Here is a 19354-nt window from a genome sequence, read left to right as displayed (position 1 = left end):
ACCCATAGATTCTCCTCTTGGATGCGCGCTAAGAGGCAAGGAATCAGGGGAACTGGGGAAAACAGGTAAAGGGCCACGGCCAGTGAGAGAAGGCATCCACTTGGCTGGAGGGCTGTCTCGTGCATTCATGGAGAGAAACAAACAGATACACCTTTGCCTTTCCAAACCTGTCCCACAACTGAATGAGTGTGGGTTTGCACTTGTGGGCAGGACCTTCGTGGGGCATCAATTCCGCAGCACAGTTCTGTACTCCCAGGATGTACTCTGATCTGATGGAGAGCAAGAGTCTGTGTGACCACAGCATGAGGCTTCTGGCTGTCTCCAGCAGCTTGACGCACACCGCCCTGATGTATGCCCCTGCTGTCTCGTTGTCTGTCCTTAGTACTTTCAGTACCGTGGACAGCTCCAGACAGTTTATGTGGAGGGATGGAGGATTCTCTCATCTTCCCCTCCACCATCTGAGACTCAAAGATGCATCTGTGTCATTCGATATGTATGCTGTCCCAGAGGGGATCCTCCATCAACATAACATAGGGAGTTTTCCAGAATGTCAGGTCTTGCTGCAGTGAGGGACTGATGGTCAGTATTCACCTCTTGTGCCGAATTGGGTCGAAGCACAGATGGTCGAACCACGTCTGGATTTTTCTCGTGCATATGAGCCCTGAGGAGGCAACCACGTAGCTTGGGGTTTAGCAGATGCAACACTGACAGCACTGTCACCACCGTGTGGGGCACGATGCAAGAGACCAGAGAGTTTAGTGAATCTACACCCAGACATATTAAAAACTGAGTGAAAAGTGGAGAGATCAAAGGTTAATGCTGGGTCAAGCTAAAACGACCCTCTGTGTACATCTGTCCTCTTTATATCTTACAGGACAGATGGCCAGTCTAATGGATCTTATAGTTGTGCTTCAACTGTATGTTGGGAGGTGGCATATGGAATATCAGTGGATGACGCTGCCATGTCACTGGAGGGAGTAGATGCCCCTGAGGTCTCTGATGATGTTCCCTAGGCAGCAGTCTTCAGACTCTACCTCCTCCACAGAGGACATGTTGGTTGGGTTCTTTCCACAGCTCAACAATATCTCCAGTTCCGGTCAGCAGTTTGCCTCCCCTGATGAAAGCAGCCTGAGCCAAACCCTGGTTTACCTTCCTGAGCTTTTGAATAGCTTGCCAGAACTTCCTTTTGGCCAACCAAAAGCCTTTTTCCAAAGCTTCCCTGAATTCCTCCAACACCTGGGTTTTTGCTTCAGTGACTGCCAAAGGTGCAGCCCTTCTGGCCTCCCAGTACATGTCTGCTGATTCAAGACACCCCTGGGCCAACCAAGCCTGAAAGGCCTCTTTCTTCAGCCTCATGCTTCCATCACCGCTGTAGAACCACCAATGGGATCTTGGGTTGCTGCTGCGGCAGGCACTGATGACCACCAGCTGCCTCTACACTGGAGGCTCACTCAGATTCCATGTCCCCAACCTCCACTGGGATTCGCAAGAAATTCTTCTGCAGCTGGGAGTTGAAGACCTCACAGACAGAGGCATCTAAATATGTTACTCTTTCATGTAAAAACGGGATTGACTGTGACAGCTTAGGCACTGCACTGATGCTGTCGAGTCGAATCCTCCCCCGACTCCCCACTGCACCTGCCCAATAAACGAGCAGGCTCACTCTTTGAGCTGCTGAGCTTCTATACATCAGCTTATTTGTGCCTGTAATTATAGGCTCCAGTAAAAACCACTGGCCAGGAATTGTTCTGTAAATAACCACAGAAAGTGCTGTGTTGTCACAGCAAAGTCAGTAAAGAGATTAATAACACGAGTACATACTGTAGAACTGCATGATAATTGTTCTCAGGGGGAATTACACATTGCGTGTGTGTGTGTTTGTGTGTGTGTGTGCGTGCGTGTGTGTGCATGTGTGGGTGTGGGTGTGTGAGAGAGAGAGAGACATAGGAAAGATCAGCTATGAATACAGTGAGGGCAGCTGCAAGTAAATCAAAGCACAGGCACATTTATCACTGAGGCTGAAATGTAATTAGCCTGTTGTAGCGAGGGCAGACATATTCTCCAATGACAGACATATGCACAGACATTTACAGCTTCATTCTAGCAAGGAACCATCCAGGAGCATATACTATTAATCAACACATCCTTCATCTACAGTATGGTAGGTGTGCTTATACATGTTTGGTTTCTGAAGTACTGTACAGTATCTGCTGCTGCTATTGCTGCTGCTACAACAACAAACTGTTATTTTTGAGAAATAGTTGTGACCTTTTAATACTGAATGTCTCAGCTTTAAATCTAGCAGGCAGTGCAATTGCAGTCACATACATTTAAGCTGTGGCCACCCTAATGTGAATGAATATATATATCCTGACAGCTGGTGAGAATCTGACTGTTGCACTATTTAGGTTTTTATAGTTAAATGAGGAGGTACTGTATAGATAAATCCTCATTTCACCTTCCTGAACCAACCATTGCTCATTCACGACACAGCGCTTTAAAGACGAAGGACAGGAATAAATAAAAACAAGTCATCTGACAAAAGTTCAGCTCAGAATGGGGTGCTGTGTTGTGATTCCTTGACCTTTAGTCTAGTGGCAATTAAAATCTTAAGCTTTATGACCGAATACCTGCAAAGTTCATGTCATTCCCATCAGCCTCAGATGTATTTTCTTTTTAGTGCTAATCAGTCAATGTTAGCGTGCTCAACACTGACTCTCTAAAAAGGTGTGAGTGGACGTGTTTGGGTGTCGCAATTGTACACTTAACACAACAAGGAAACACAAGTGTTTTTATAGTCAACTTAAATGCATTGACAGGCCAAGGCATTCACCTGGCATCGGTCCAGCTGAGCTTGTGTTTCATGTGCTGGAGACTGAAGGCAAAACACTCCATAATGTTAACAATGCAGGCCAGTCAGATCATCACCATAGACTTTGTAGTCATAAAAAAGCTTTGTAATCCTGAAACTAAAAAAAGTGGACTGTGCATAAAACACAGTTCCCCTCACCCTCAAATTAAAGCTGAGAGTCAGCACTTTAACCTCAAAGTCGTTTCATTTCCGAATGCTGTATTCTGGAGTAGAGAGCCAATACAGTGAAAAATGTCTTACTGTCCTGTCCTGGCTGCAGTGCACAATATAAATAAGCTCAGAAGCAGAAAAATTATTCTTAGATTTATTGTGTATGACTCTAACTTAAAAATATCTTCACATCCATAACCCTTTAGTTTGTCTATCCACCCATGCCAACTACATTTTCATGACTTTCACGACCGTGTAACTGGAAAAGGAATTGCTGCATGTGTCTTGCTCAAGGCTAGAACAAATCAGACTGACACTCAAACTAATATGCTTTAAATTGCAGAACTTTTGTTTACACCTAGCACTCACACTATTCCTGTGTTGTAAACACCTAAAGAGTTCCAGAACATAATGGGCTACTAATGGAGACTTTTGAAATGCTACTGGCCCCGTTTTACTTTGAAAACTCCAGGATTACATTTTGGTGTGGATGGGCAGAAACAGAGACTTGAAATCCTGTCTATGATTGATGCAGACCAATTTCGCTTCCTGATCGAGTCTTATCAGTCATGACGTGTCCTTCCCTGTATAGTCACACACCAATCACATGACCCTATTCCTGGAAGAAAACAAACGTTTTCTACCAGTGGTTAATTCAACATTTAGAATGAATTACAGGCATTGCCGACCTTGCTGTCTATGATAACTGCTGTTGTGCAGTACATGTTAACTTTTAAAAGTAAATGTGACATGTGTGGGAGAGATTGAACGCAAGACCTAGGCTATCGTGACCTAGGGGCAGCCAAGGAGCATTGAAGTACCTTTGTTGGTGACGACTTTAAATAAAAACACTTTTTTTGTAACTTTTGCAAAATGTTTGATTTTTTTTCACTAAATTCGTCTCTGTTTGAGTGACAGTGTGTGTGCGTGAGGAAGATGAGGTTATTCTGCCTTTATTCTGAAAGGGGTCAGTGCTGTGTTCATTGGTAATGATGGAGAATTGGTGAATGTTGTTGGCATCAAATTCAGGACAAGCATATATTTACAAATATCAATGACGTCGATGAGGTAAAAAATTAAATATATTGGCTTTGCACTGTTTTCAGTTGAGAATATGTCAAAAAGGATGAGCTCATTATCACATTCTTGCGGGGATCCACACTTCCCTTCCTTTTTCCCCACTGTGTGTTTGTGTTTCCCCTTCCTTCTGTCTCCTGTCTGTCTCCCCCCTGTCTGTCATGTTTGAGCACACCTGTTCTTTATCAAGCAATAAAGACTCACCTGCCGCCGCAGTATTTAAGCACTGGTGCCTCACCTAGCATTCGTCGAATCATCAATTCATCTGTGTGTAACGACTGACAGCTGAAAATATCCGTAGTACTGTGGTGGATCTTTGTGTTCTGCTAGTTCTTCTACTGTTTACACCAGCACACACACGCCTAGTGTACATGAATCGTGTATGTGTTTTCAGGCATGTTGGTATGGATGTACATTATTTCTGGAACAGTGCTAAAATGCTCATCATTTCTTTTTTAGAATGAAAACATACTAGTTTGGATGTAGCATAAGTGGCAATTTAAGCACTCCACCCCCCACACTATTTTAGCAGATTTACTTGGGATTCAAATCTCTTAGTCCATCTCACTAGCCTTCGATCCGCTGTTATTCTTCACATCCTTTGGTTTCAAACAAGAATAGTTATCATAGAAATGAGATCATTCAACCACAAACATATGAATTCAATAGCGTGACACTTGTGGCTAAATTCAATATGAATTACCAAGTTTAAAATGACTGTAGTTGTACTTTATGTAAATGTTAAGTGAACTACAGCCTATGTTGACAGTATCACAGACACACGTCGCTCTCTCCTTCCCGCTTTGTCCATCATCCCCTCATTTGCTCATGTGCAGGGTTCTTTGAGGGAGTACCATTCTCAGCAGTAATACTGACGGATGCCACATCAGGCAACGACAGGTGCTATGGGAGCCCCAGCGCATTTTGTGGTGCTTTTATCTCCCAGAATGCTTTATGCTGTTGTTATCTGGTGCCTGCAGCCTGCTGCGGGACTAAACAGTAAACAGGAAGTGCTGCGCTGACACAACCATGCCGTTAACGCTGTATTGTAGAGAGCCTTTGCGACACTCAGAGCTAATTTTAATGATAATCAGCTATGCTCTCTCTCTCTGTGGTGGAGCATCAGGCATCCACACCTGAGCAACTCTGCATGAGTGAATGTGTGTGAAAGGGAGGAATTAAAGAGAAAATAAGAGATAGCTGCAGTATTGCTGTGTGGTAACTAGTATGTGATTTTTTGGCTTTTGCTTACTCTGTTTGTGTCAGTTGTAGTTATGCATAGCGTCTTTGTTGGTTTCATACTATTCATATAGGTGCTATGTAATTCTGGGTGAAATGTTTCACATCAGGGGTTAGGGTTGTGCTCGATCTATAGTAATATTGTGTGTGTGTGTGTGTGTGTGTGTGTGTGTATGCGTTTGCGTTGTAGTGACTCAGCTACAAGTAAAAAATCAGATGAGCTGAGGACAGGAAATCAACAGGTTGTCACCTCTGGGGTACTGACTGTTTCTGTGTGTGTGTGTGTGTGTGTGTGTGTGAACAAGACAGACAGAGCGAGGGGTGAAGAGAGGGAGAGACGGGCAGCTCCTAGCTGTGGGTGAGGTTGAATCATTCAGCGGCATCACCACCCAGAGGTAAAGCTGGCTCACCCTTGGTAGTCACAAGTTGTCAAATTTTACGTTCTTGTTCTGAGCCAAAGGGCCAATTCTCAAATTGAGTCTCAGGTCCTCATTTGTTAGCTCACATCAAGCCAAATCAAGCTGCAAGCTGAGCCTCGCCATCAAGTTGAATTTAATTGATGTTGTGTTTGCTGCTGGTGAGCATGTACCCAACAGCAGGTAGTCATCGGGTTTACTGGACTGGTCAGTTCCGTAGTTAACGTGTCAAAAATGCAGGTAATTTCAGTACATATGTTTTTGCTTTGTGTTGTATCTTAAAGGAATATTTAAATGCTGTGGAAACACGTGTATTGACTTTCATAGTTAGAGTGAAATGAGAGGATTAATCACCCTCACATCTGTTAATTCCAGCAAGCTACAGACAGCAGCTGGTTAGCTTAACTTTGCACATGAAAACATGGAGAAATGGCTAGCCTGGCTCTATCCAAGGTTACACTAATCTATAAAAAATATTATATGTATGTATCCATTTAAAATAAAAACTAACTTAAAAGTTAATGAAATTCAGAATCCAGTGAAATGAAATATTCTATTATTGATGGCCATTATCACACTCTCAGTGAGTAGCGGCAGCAAGCAGACTGTGTGAACATCACACAGGTGCCAGCCTCAGCAGGTCAGTGTGGTAGCCATCATGCACAGGTGGAGCCAGACAGTGTATCCTGGGCACTCATCTGTGCAAAAACGCAAGAGTAAAAATGTCAAGCTGTGGCTATATGGAACTGTGTGCTGGACTATTTCCTGGCCAGGAGCAGTGACTTCCTACAGTCTCCACTGGTTGCTTGGCGATGTCACAGAGATGACACAATGCCAAGAAGTCCCTGCTTTAATGGTGACATTTGTGACTGGAGCATAAATCACATAGGATGACACAGAAATTCTGCTGCCATCAACAAGAAGCCAGGATAGCAGAACCTTTAGTTCTTCGTCACCACTCGTCAAAAATGATATTATGTCTTAAATGCATGTAACTTTGACAAAACTGTATATAGTATTTCTTAAAATATGTCTACAATTGTGCTGATATCACTTCAGAAGCTTATCCATACGTCTCTGGAGGTGATCAACACAAACAACACGTCAACCTGCTCGTCTGATATATCAACCAAGAAAACAATCGTGAAGCCACACAGAGTTACCATCATTCATCTACTATTGTTCATTACAGTCTGACAAATGACCTCCAACTCCAAACTGATGGCTAATCCCAGTTTTAAAGGTGTAAACAGCAGCAGTAATTGAGACAATTTTGTTGTCTGGCAGCATGAGCAGCAAGAGTAATTATTGTGATCCGAGCTGTAAAATATTCCACTCAAAACAGCCAGAGGTTTCAGAGGAGCAGGGCAGTTTGGCTGTCTGGGGTATGACACGCTGTGGTCCACAGATAAGCTCTCGGCCCATTAAGGTTTTTAAGTGTCGAGCCTCACTCACTCTCCCAAAACATCCCAGTTCACCTGCCGCAGTCAACAGCAAAGATGATAATTAGCTTAGTGAAGCAGCTTAAAGGTACTGTACTGTAGTTGAGTAGAGACAAACTGTTTTGTCACATCTGAATTCTGTTGATATATTCATAATTCAATCTACAGATTCTCTCCACTTCTAGCTTAATCAAATGGCAGCTTCAATTGTATCAAACTTTTAATTCTGTAAGTAATAAAGCAGCTTAATAATGGGCACAGTTGAGTCCCCCCCAAAAAAATAATGTGTCAATTTTATTTCCCTGCAGTGATATTTCTCTACAATCTTACATTTCCTGCAGTTTTACTCTGTATATTGTCATATTAAATATAAGGCACAGTATTCTAAGGCTACATGCATGTCAGAATTAGATGTGTGAATGAAAACTGCTGAAGACATTAACACCAGCCCTTTAGTGATAATCCGATATCTATAGGTATATATGATAATGTTTTGCAGGACTCATTATTATCCACCTCAAAGTGCAATTAAGCAATGAAATAATAGTAGCTCATCCCCCAATGGCACAATGTCTGCTATAGTGCATGTGTTTGGATTTAAATTCATAAATGCAAATTGTTTTGAATGTGAGCATTTGGTACAATGCATAAAGAACTATTTCAAGCTTCTTCAGGTACGCCTTGAGGGCAGCAGCAAAGTTAAACAAGTGAGTGAGCAGGACTAAATAAGCACCATATTGACTGCTTTAGTGAAAATGTTGTAATTATTCATACATAAGGAGATAATTTATGCCAGAGCATATGTGAAGAAGGGTTAAGAAGATGTTTTAACCAGCAGCTGTAAAGCTTAAATTTTCAACTATGTCAATCTAGAAGGATAAAACCAGATTGAAAATAACCACAATTATTCTCAGATTAAAACTCTACAAGACTGTTTCCAATAAGACCAAAGATTGATTTCTATTAGAATTATTATCATGAAGGATTATAGCAGATTGTAATAATGATACTAAATGGGCAGTAATGTCAAAAGCTCAACATTTGTTTGCTTGGTGTCCTGTATTTTTCCAACTTCATGTATAGTATGAACGACTGATTGCAGAAAAAAAAAAACCCTCAAACTGATTTATTGCGTTTAGGACGGTAGCTGGTCCCTGTTGTGTGCAAAAGGTGTCTGGGCAGAGGAGGTTTTTTTTTTATCTGCAATGCAGCAGTTGGGCGAATTGAGGGGAGGACTCTGACTCTGCCAGGGACTTAAACACCCTCTGATTGATCCATTGCATCTCTCGACATCTTGCAAACCCAAAAACCACTCTCTCTCTCTCTCTCTCTCTCTCTCTCTCTCTCTCTCTCTCTCTCTCTCTCAAACTGTAGGCTGAAATCCAAACAAGATGTTGGTGTTTTGTGATCCTGCATGACAAAAAAAGAATAAACACGGGAGTGCAAGAAATCTGTATGAAAAAACTGAAACTGAAAAATCCTTGACCTTGACAGCCCAACGCTTGCTCATGTCAAAGAGCCTATCAGTGATTCACAGCAAGCTTTGTGCACTTCCTGATACCTTAAACATGAATTTTCACACTGAGCTTGAATTGTTTAGTGTTTAACCTTTCAGTGAGCTTTGAGGACCCACAGTATGTGTGCTTTGCTTACGTTTGGTAGTGGTGAACATTCTCTTCCACATGGTAAGTCTGTGCGATGGATGTGAACAAATGCTAAGATGTGTAAAACAGAACAAATGCACATGAATTAAATGGATTTTAATGACATTTGGTGCTAACTTTCATGTCCCCCTCAGGATCAACTGTAACAACTCTGGTGATGCCTTCACGCTACATCCAGCACCATCGTCAGGTTAAAATTACAATTTGTCCAATACCGATTCAACTTTCAGCCATCACTTGATGGGTGATTGGTGTGAGCAATATTTCACCGTCATCATTACTCTCCCTCGTCTTTTCATTTCACAACAAATTTTCTTTGGTATTCAGTAGGCCCCCAGTAACCATATTAAAGTCCCTCTGGTTCACCAGGTGCTAATATGATGAAAATGTTAATCCGCTGCTATGCTGAAGGCAGCGTGAATTGATGCCAGCTGTGTGTCGACAGCTGTGTGATCTGAATACACTCCTTTAATGTGCTCCATCTCTTCTCAACATAAATGAAAAGATATTTTCCTTCAAGCTGATGGTCATGTGCTAGATTTAATGCTACATCAGCCCAAGGCTATCTCTTTATGCTTCAATAGAAGGATTTTAACCACTAAAGGGCTATATAAAGGCCATCTGCCTGTCTCATTAGTGCAGACTTTCCTGTGTTCTGCCTCAAGAGGATAAAGGTCTGTCATGGGAGATGGTTGTATGATATTTTTGATTGTTCGGGGTTAAGATGAAAGCAACTCTTGTGCCGTGACGTTTCTTAACCATACAAATGCTGTATATGCAAAGGTCACTGGTGCTCAGGAGCTCAGCATTTTGTGTCAGGTCAGAAAACAAAGCAAACACATACAGAAACAAACACAAAAGCAAGCGTACATGCGTGCATTGACAAGACTAGCCAGAGGCACGGTTCTCTGGCTCTGTGTTTTACGTAGAGCAGTGAGTTGAGTTTATGGACCGGCTGTAGCTCAGGAGGTCGCCAACTTATCGGAAGGTCGGTGGTTCAATCCCTAACCTCAGCAAGCTACTGAACCCCAAATGTCTTCCAATGCTGTGCAATTGGTGTGTGAGAGCGTGAATAGTTAATGCTGGTAATTAGCAGGTGGCTTAGCCACCACAGTACGAATGTGTGTGTGAATGGGTGAATGCAGACTTGTGTTGTAAAAAGTGCTAAATAAATATAGTCCATTTACTTAGGAGGTAGTGGATTAAAAAAAAACATTTTCAAACGAAAAGAAAGAAATTGCTTCCTTTTTTTTATTTGAACAAACTTAGTCTCTCTGAGGTTTGAGAGATGTCCAAAGGATGATGATGAGTTATGGTGGCAAAAATGACACCATATTTTTAGCCTTGACCTTGAAACATCAAACAACTCTGAGAACCTGAGACTCTTTCATGTAATGCTTTGTAAATATATATTTTCTAATCCAATGAAGAAAAACATTAAAATGTGTGAACTATTGTATGACTTGTTTTTGTCAAAATGCTTGCTGTAAAGTTCATGACTGTCAGGCCCTCAGCTAGTGAAAAGTGAATTGAGTGTTATGGGTGTGATCTCTGTTTTGTCACATTTAAACAGCAGAAAATTTGGGGTTGTGTTTACATAAGAGATATAGAATAACAGTCAATCAGCCTAACACCACTAAAATTAAAATCACTAAATACGGGGAGCAAATACACAGAGCTAAAGAGACCAAGAATTGATCCCTGAGGCACACCACTGAAGGAGCAACTGGGATCACAATCATTTCTGATGTCCCAGGAATTTCTATAAGACAGGTATACTTCAGTGCTTATCCAGAAATATCAATACTGTGAAATGCAGCACTGATATTGAGTATCTGTCTCTCAAAATGTCAAAGGGTGATGGTCTCTGAATTAAAGTTGCACAAAACAGATACTATATATATATTACTTGAAACTATAAGTAATATCCCTATTAGCACCTAAATCCCTGAGATGACTGTAGCTGTCAATAACCCACTGAAGGTCAGTCATCTACAAATTGTGATTGGCTCGATCCTCATAAGGAAGAAGAGAATGAGATCCTTCTGTTCAACTCATACTGTTATTGGCTTCTCTGGCTGCTAGGCTTAGTATAGCAGATAGTGACTGGTCAATAAGGGTGTCATTTCAAAGACTCGCCAGACTAACAAGATAGTGCCCATCCTTATATGTTTCTGTAAATTCAAACAGAAAAAAATGAAAATAAAGAGAAGACAAACATATAATTTGAAAGGAGAAAACATCTTTTGTGGATTTTTATCATGTTTTGGACCAGATATTTTTACTGCAGTGGATCATCCAGACCTTTGTCAATGTTACCAGACCGTTTTTGTGTTATCGATCCGTGGATCACTGAGAGATGTGTCAATAGACCGGAAGAACAGTTACCAACAATACATTTTCTGAAGGCCCACGGGCGGACCGTTGGAAAGGATAAACTGGACAGTGTAAACCTCATCACAATACTAACTGAATCTGAATTCAATTCATGAGTGTTATTAAATCTCACATAAGCTGCTTGCATCACTTTTCAAGAAGCACCTAACGTTAGTGTTTCTCTGTCATTAAAGGAGCTGTGGCCGTGTCAAGGAGTCTGTTTGCTAGACAGCACATCAAAAACAACGCTGTCAAGCCATAGAGACAACTCTTTGTAAGCCGTTCTACCCTTGATGGTGTCGCACTAAAAAGTGTCCCAGCAGCTTTGCTGACTTGTGTTGTGCGGACATATGCCTATAGAAGACATTTTCTGCTCTGCGAAAAGATACAAAGCAACAGAATGAACGTCATATTCTACATATCAACTATTTACCGAAAACAGTGTATTTGGATGCAACCCCTTTGTAATCATCAACATTTTGATCAGTAACTGTAATTCTTTTTTTTTGTCAGTAACTTTAATGGATTACAATTACATTTATTTTGTAATTTCATTACATAATGGTGTTACATGTAACAAGTTACTCCGCAACACTAAGTACAGGCACTGTTTTTTCTTGGAATTTTGGATCGAAGTAAGAATCGAGAGATCGATAGTCCTGAGGGAGTGAGAAATTAGTACTTTGTTTTTTTCAATAGAGGTGCAGGGGTTGCATACCAGTGGTTGCTGGTAGTTACGGACACAGCCACAAACAGGAGAGCTTTTTCACATGACGGCTGGGACCATAAGTGTCAATGACTCTTTTCAGAAAGAAAGGCGGTACTTTGTCAGTGGACTAGAATATTGATTGATATATTATATAATATCTAAAAGATGAGTTAAATTTGCTCTGCACAACAGGAAAATAAGCGTTTTCTTATTGTTGCTAATAAAATGGCAAGATTGGATTGGATGCCGATAAATTGGGTTATTTTTAAAAGCCTATTAACTGTCTGGGAAAACAACAGAAATAACAGATGAGCCTCATGTTTGTTTCCCCCATCAGCACTTGGCTTGCATGAACTTGTGCTTCAAACAATGCTTTGGTGTCTTCATGGGGAAAGATTGACAACTGGAACAGACCTTGTTTCTAACAGCACACTGGAGTTTTAAGGCTGAGAAGCAATGCTCATTAAATCTCTTTACCAGGTCATCGGGTGTACAGAGGTTGCTTTAGGTTACTGTTTTGCAAATCGGAATATTCTGCTGAAAAGTAGAGAAAATACTCCCTCTTGTCAGTTGAGTCTACAATAAAGAAGGATCACAAACAATCAGTGATATGGGTGTCTTTGACGTGGCATGTGTTCAGTTTGAAATAAATACTAAACATTGTGAGTGATCATGGTCAGAGAGCGAGAAGAAATGGATTGTATTCGTTACACAAGCTTGGGCAGGCGAGGGCTGGAGAGAGGAGGGGAGAGGAGACGAGGGTGGGGGATGGAGGTGGAGAAGACCTCGGGAGTCTTGGCTAGAGCTGTCCCTTGGCAGCTGAAGGCACAAACAGGAGCAGGGATCTCTGTTTCCAGAGAAGGCAGAAAGTGGGAGTGTGAAATACACCAGAGACAAAGGGATGGAAAATGAAGCAGAGAAATGGAGGAACGGGAGAGGGGTGAACCCAGCAATGTAGAATTAGGCATTGTTCTTTTTATTATTTTATTCAGTTTTCTACAGAAATGTCTTTTTGTACTGATAAACTGTGACAGATAACAGTTAAGGATAAATGTCACACAGCTGAAATATTCCATAATATTTTCCAGACACAACTGATATGCTAATTCACCCAAGTCTTAGATCACATTAGTCTTGACCTGAGCCATGTCAAATTCCCAAACAAATCAGCGTTTGCTCTGTAGTCTTTGGCTGGACACAAGTGCGCTGCGGTAATTGATTCATTTGGGTCAGATTGGCTCTGAAAAAGCTGTGGTTTCAGGCTGCAGTTGCTTTTATCGCCAGCAGGGGGCGAGCAGCAGCCACACACAGCAACAGCATGTGCGCCCCCTCTTCTCAAACCCCCACCTGCGCGCGCTTGCGCACACAACCACACACATTTCCTCACATCCTTCTTGACACCCATGTGACAGAGGGAGAGCGAGAGACAATGAGAGAGAGAGAGCGAGAGAGAGAGGGATGTGATTTCGCTGGAAGGCCAGACAATTAGGGGCTGTTGGAGGAACGCATGACAAACATCTCAGCCGAGAGAGGAGAGCAAGACTGACAGAGGGGGGCAGACTCACGCACACGGGGGGAGAGAGATGGAGAGGCAGAGACATGGCTTTCATTTGAATGCTTAATCACCACCAAGGCTGGGGGGGGGGGTCGGTGAAATGACGTGGACTATCATGTGACACTCTACCTGCAATGTTTTCATTTCACTGTGTCCCTCTTCATTTGTCCCTGTCAACGGGAAGCTAAAGCCTCAATTTGCGAAATGTCACACAAGGACAAATTAAAGTAATTGGCAAAAATTGCCTCCTTCCTGCCATTTTGTCGCGAAGTTAAGTGTATTTTTATTCCAAATCATTGATCTTTTTTCACAGGTGTGAAATTCTGCCACGTGCGTTTTCACGACGCTGATGGCGTTTTCATACACTCACCCATCGATGACTAATCGGCAACGGGAATGGCCAGTCATGTATGACGACGTTTCCAGTGAGAGACGTAATTAGATGATGTGTGTGTGTGTGCGCGTGTGTGTGTGTGTAGAGCTCTGCCGTGTGTGATGTGCAGATGGGGATGGTCTGTAGACTCAGGCGGTAGGCTCGGATTATAAAGTGTGTGTTCGAAAGTGCGCTCCTCGCGCCCCACAGGTATGCCCGTGAACCCGTGCACGCGCACATTAAAGCAGTGGCGCGTGCACGACACGCGCACGAGCCCTGACGAAAAATGAAAGCCACACCGACGCGTCATAACATTGTTCTTCAACGTGGTTCTGTGGCGCTCAAGGTTTATTGACCGATGACATCACTCTCATGTTTCCATCGGAATGTGTAGCCTAGTTTTTGCAGTTGTGGGATCACACACACACGCGCGCGCGCACACACACATTTTCATCCCCACTTCACCTTCCCTCCTTTTCATATTGCTTCCCTCTCACTCAAGTCATCTCTTGCAATTCCTCTCTCACTCTGTGTGTGTGTGTGTGTGCGCGCGCGCGTGCCTGTGCGTGTCTGGACTCAATTCTCTCAGCCCGGCTCAGAGAGAGAGAGAGAGAGAGAGAGAGAGAGAGAGAGAGAGAGAGAGAGAGAGAACAGTCTTGTACAGGGGGAGGGATAGACATTCTCCAGCCGGGGAACGTAGCCTCAGTCTGGGCAACCAGAAGCAGAAGCAGAGCTGTCTGCCCCCCCATCAGCGCCACCCGTCTGCACCCCGTTTTGGACTAGACGCCCTGTGCTGTGACACTGTCTGCGAGGAGGGGTGTGTGTGTGTGTGTGCCAGTCGTGGAGCGAATAAAACCCAGCGGCTTGCGACATTAATAAGCAGCATCTTCGGTCCCCCACATCGCGAGCAGGGGAGCACAGCAGAGGAGAGAGTGAGAGGAGGGGGGACACAGAGGGTGCCATGGAGGAGAGGTGTGCATGCGTGTGTGTTTGTGCGCGGGGGCAGGGCAGTGGGATGTGTCGTCTGACGGACGCGGAGAGATGCTGTGAGCTCTGGTATTAGCAGGCAGCTGCGCACGGAGCCGCTCTCTCTCCCCTCCCTCCCCTCCCCAGCTGCTCTCCTCACACCGTCCATTCGCTGGAACCGGGGAATCGGCTCCACACGGCTCGCTGTGCTCACTACCGCTGGCGTCCTGCACGGGGATTTGACACAACCAGGTATGTGCAGCGGCAGAGCCCATTTGGGCGCTGGGTGCCTGTTTGCATGGCGGCAGGGGAGGGGGGAGATCTTGACTGTTTGACTTCATCCTGTATCTTCTTGTTGCTTCCCTCCCCTCCCTCCGTGGCCCTGACAGTGGATTAATGAAACGATATTTGGGGATGATGCGGTTGGATAGCATCATCTGTCGATGCCGCCGGGGTGAAAAACAGAGAGAATGGAAAGTGTTAATGTCATTCAGTCGTTTTGGTGTTTATTGTAAAATCCGCGTCCGATGCAAACTGCCGATTCCACAAATGTCCCATTGCTCTCATTCACACCTTTCCTATGCTGTTATGCATAACGCTCAACATGAACGCATGTGAGCAATGCTGTTGTTTCACACTGAGCAAATGCGATGAGACTAGTTCTCCTCATGCCGGCCAAAGAAATGGTAATATTTTGATTTATGAGGCGAGACAATCTGTTGTGATGTTGGCTGGTTTCCTAGGGCTGCAGGCAGATATTTCACTGTTGGGAAATACACAGGTTAGGAGAAGGGAGGTAGAATGGAGCTGAGGCTGGGCGTGAGGGCAATATGATCTGAGGATGCACACACCCTCACATGCTCATCCCCCCCGCTGGTAGGCTCCGCTCGTCTCTCAGAGCAGCAAATGCATGCTTCAAAGCGATCATGCACGGAGGCATGCATGTCGCACATGTGTGTGCACGCACGGCTGCACGCACAGCTGCACAGCCATGCACACACCGCCACATGTGCACTAATCCACACTCGGCCATAATCCATAATCATGTGTTCTAGAGACATGACGTAACACATGAGCATCTCTCATCTACATGCATCCGTTTCCAAAGGTTTGCACTAAATATTCCCCATTCTCACCCAGTATAACAAGAGAACCAACATCACAGCATGCAGTGTAATTGCTTGTAGCAGAATAACCCCAAATTGGCATACTTGGGCTTTCATTAGCAGAAAAGAGCAGATTGTACTATTGTGAGAAATAGGTTAGCATGCCTCCAACTGACACTCGTTTTCATTAAAGGAGAGTGGCAGAGATTGTACGACTGTGAGAAATGGAGTGTTTTAGAGCGCTCTGCTAATCAGATGTATTAGGATAAAGGGGGAAATGGGTCCCTGGGCATTAATGCAGGGCCTGGGGAAGCAGTGCCTCAGAGCATGGGGAGTGGGTGTGGCTGAGGTGCTCCCCCTTTCTCTGGAGGTTTCTCTAGTCTGACTCACAGATGGGAGGGACTCTACCTCAGGACCACAGGAATTCCCTGATTTTCTTTTGTCACAACTATTTTTGGGATGCTCCGACCAAGTTGATTATAAGTTATTGCACAGCATGCTAGACATGTTGTTGACGAGTAAGTGCACACTGAAACATTGGAGCAGTTGGTTCAGTGCCTTGCTCATGCACAAGCAGCTTATGGGGATAGAAAAAAATACAAACATCAAATGCCTATGGAACACTCACCGTGCTTGAACATGTCATGTTTACTGTATATTAAAAACCCAGTAATATTATGTACCAGGTCATATGATGTAATAACCTCAATAATAGCTCCTGAGACTGTACCTACCAGACAGGGACAGAGGGTGAATGTGTGTGAGCACATGCTACTAACATAAATTAATTGTTTTTGAAAACCAATAGCTGCTTCACTTATCACGTATCTCTAATATTATGCTCTCAGTGTGCATGAACAATGGCAGAGATACTGTATCTAAATAACCTAACATGTAATCTCATTCTCACATGTGCTCTTCATTGGTGGCTCAGAATAAATGAGACCATTTCATTTGTAGCGCATTTGCTGCTAAATCTGCTCACAGAGCCATTTCTTTGCAGGTTCTGTGTAAAATCGCTAAACTTGCATGAGTGGGATAAGGTGATCTAGTTATCTGTCATCCTTTTCTCCTAATTCTTGCATCATTACGCTCTAATGGGACGATACAGGCAATACCTCATGGGTGTTATCAAGTCATTTGCATATCAACTGTAGCTCTGGAAGACAGTGAATGCTTCATTTGTCAAACGTTAACATGCAGATGTCAGGATGTTGGCTCTGAAAAGAGAAAGGCCGCTCCCTAATTGGTGATCAACACTCATTAAGCACTAGTACTCTTTTAGTGTGATTTGTCCAGACAGAGTGCAGCCACAGTGCAGCACGGTGCTTTATATAAGTGATGTTCAGTCAATGGTACAGTAAACAGAGATATAACCTAGACCAGTGGCTCTCAAAGTGAGGGGGGGTATGGATCACTTAGTTGAATGATGACAGTGATTTATGTTGGGGAAATAAACAAATAGGAGCTTTCTGGTGCTATTTTGCTGACCTTCACTAAAATTCAAGTTGGATCCTTTTCACTAGTTGCCTCCTGCATCACTGCTAACAATTGATGGGGAGGGGTGTGGTCATGGGCCTTTTTTGGCTTCAGAAGTGGGGCATGCCAGAAAAAGTTAGACAGCGACTGTCAGCTCTGATTGAAGCTTAGTTTAGTACATTAAGTACATTAGAACAATTTGATCACAAATCCATTAAGATAATTGGTCAAAATTAACCAGCAGTTATTGTTGGGTGTACTTTGTGTGGAGTGTTATTTTATTATGGCCCTTAATGGTCGAGTCATTCAACAAGGTGCAGCTTAAAACAGACAGTGTTTTTGTTAACTATGCTTTCTAAAATAGCCTTTTAATTTTATGTATTGAATAATATTGGCTGAACGGGTAGTATCTGAAATGTAATACAAACCTTCCTTCCTTGAAGCAACATCTACTGATTACCCCGATTAGAAAACAGAATGTGGATTTATAGCTGCATGGATTATGAACTCTAGAGAACTTTTAATGCCCACTCTGCAACAGAGTCTGTCTGTTGACACCTAACAGCCGTGTGCTATAGCTGCTATGAGGCTGTGTCCAAAACGACACAAATCTGAAATTTACCACAACTGAACATTTGACTCAAGAATTAATTCAGCCATTTGGATTTACAGTTCCAAAAAGGAATTTACATAAAATAACAATTAGAAACCTGACGACTGAGCCATGTTTTCAACCCTAGTATAATATTCATGATCATATAACAACACCAAACGACACTGCGTATATATTTATTATTACATATTATTCATTATTCTATATTATATTTTTATTTTGTATTTTAATTTGCACCTATTAATAATGTAATATGCCTTATTTTACTTCCTTTCTTTTATAAACCACACCGAAACCATCAGCTTGGCTCAAAGCCAAAGTTTCTCAGCGTCCTGTGTGATAAGCTGCAACATACTTTGTCTCAATAATGTTATTAGTTTTGCTTTTTGAAATTTTCAGCCAGTTTTGTACCTCAAATTTGAAACTCTTTTACATAGTCTAACTGATAGTTTGGTTATATTCAAGTACTGTTCTAAGCCATTCAGCACTCTGCCTGACACTGACAGACACAGAGGAAAAGCAGCACATTTCTCCAACTTTAAGACTCCGCCTGTGCTCACTCAGAGACAACGTCCCCTGCTATCACCTTCATGGCGGCAAAGAGCAACAAAAGTGTGTGTGATCATACAGAAAGAGCCGCCAAAGCTAAGGAAGACCCAGCATCGCTGACCCAAGAACAGGGTGAGAAGTGCTTCATCTCAGCCCTGACCAACAAACAATCTAGTCTCACAGCCCTTTGTCTTGCAAAGGCCAAAACCAAGGCCTCACTCCATATAACACTGAAGGAAACAGTAGAGTTTGATGCCAAAGTTCTTAATCCATTATTTGCACTATTTGGCAATGAGAGGTTTGCGGTTGTTATTATCATCCACCATATTCCTTCAATTGTTTTGCAATTGATTTAGCTTCTTTAATCTGCTATCGGAGCCAACCAAATGTCTAACTCATTTATTATTTAGTAATATATTCCTTTCAATTTCACTTCATTTCATTTCATTTTAATTTCGCTGCATTCCACTCATAATTTATGTCTTATTCTTATTTCATGCCCACATTCAGTTCTGCTCATTATATTGTGTTATTCAAGTGTGTAGATAACAAATATTTTCATTTATTATGCTGTCATTTTTTGTGTTTCTTACGACACCCTACTGTACATGAAATCACTGACTGGGAAAACATCTCACTAATTTTAGATTGGCTGATTATAAATAAAGACTTGTTTTGCAGTTATGATTAAACGGTGCCTCTCATGACTGCATAATATCATTTTTAGTCTCAGTTCATCCTGCCGAAACCCTCTATAGTCTTATGGCT

The sequence above is a fragment of the Chelmon rostratus genome, chromosome 1 (genome assembly GCF_017976325.1).
Source record: "Chelmon rostratus isolate fCheRos1 chromosome 1, fCheRos1.pri, whole genome shotgun sequence".
Classification (NCBI taxonomy): Eukaryota; Metazoa; Chordata; class Actinopteri; order Chaetodontiformes; family Chaetodontidae; genus Chelmon; species Chelmon rostratus.
Note: the sequence above shows the minus strand (reverse complement) of the source record.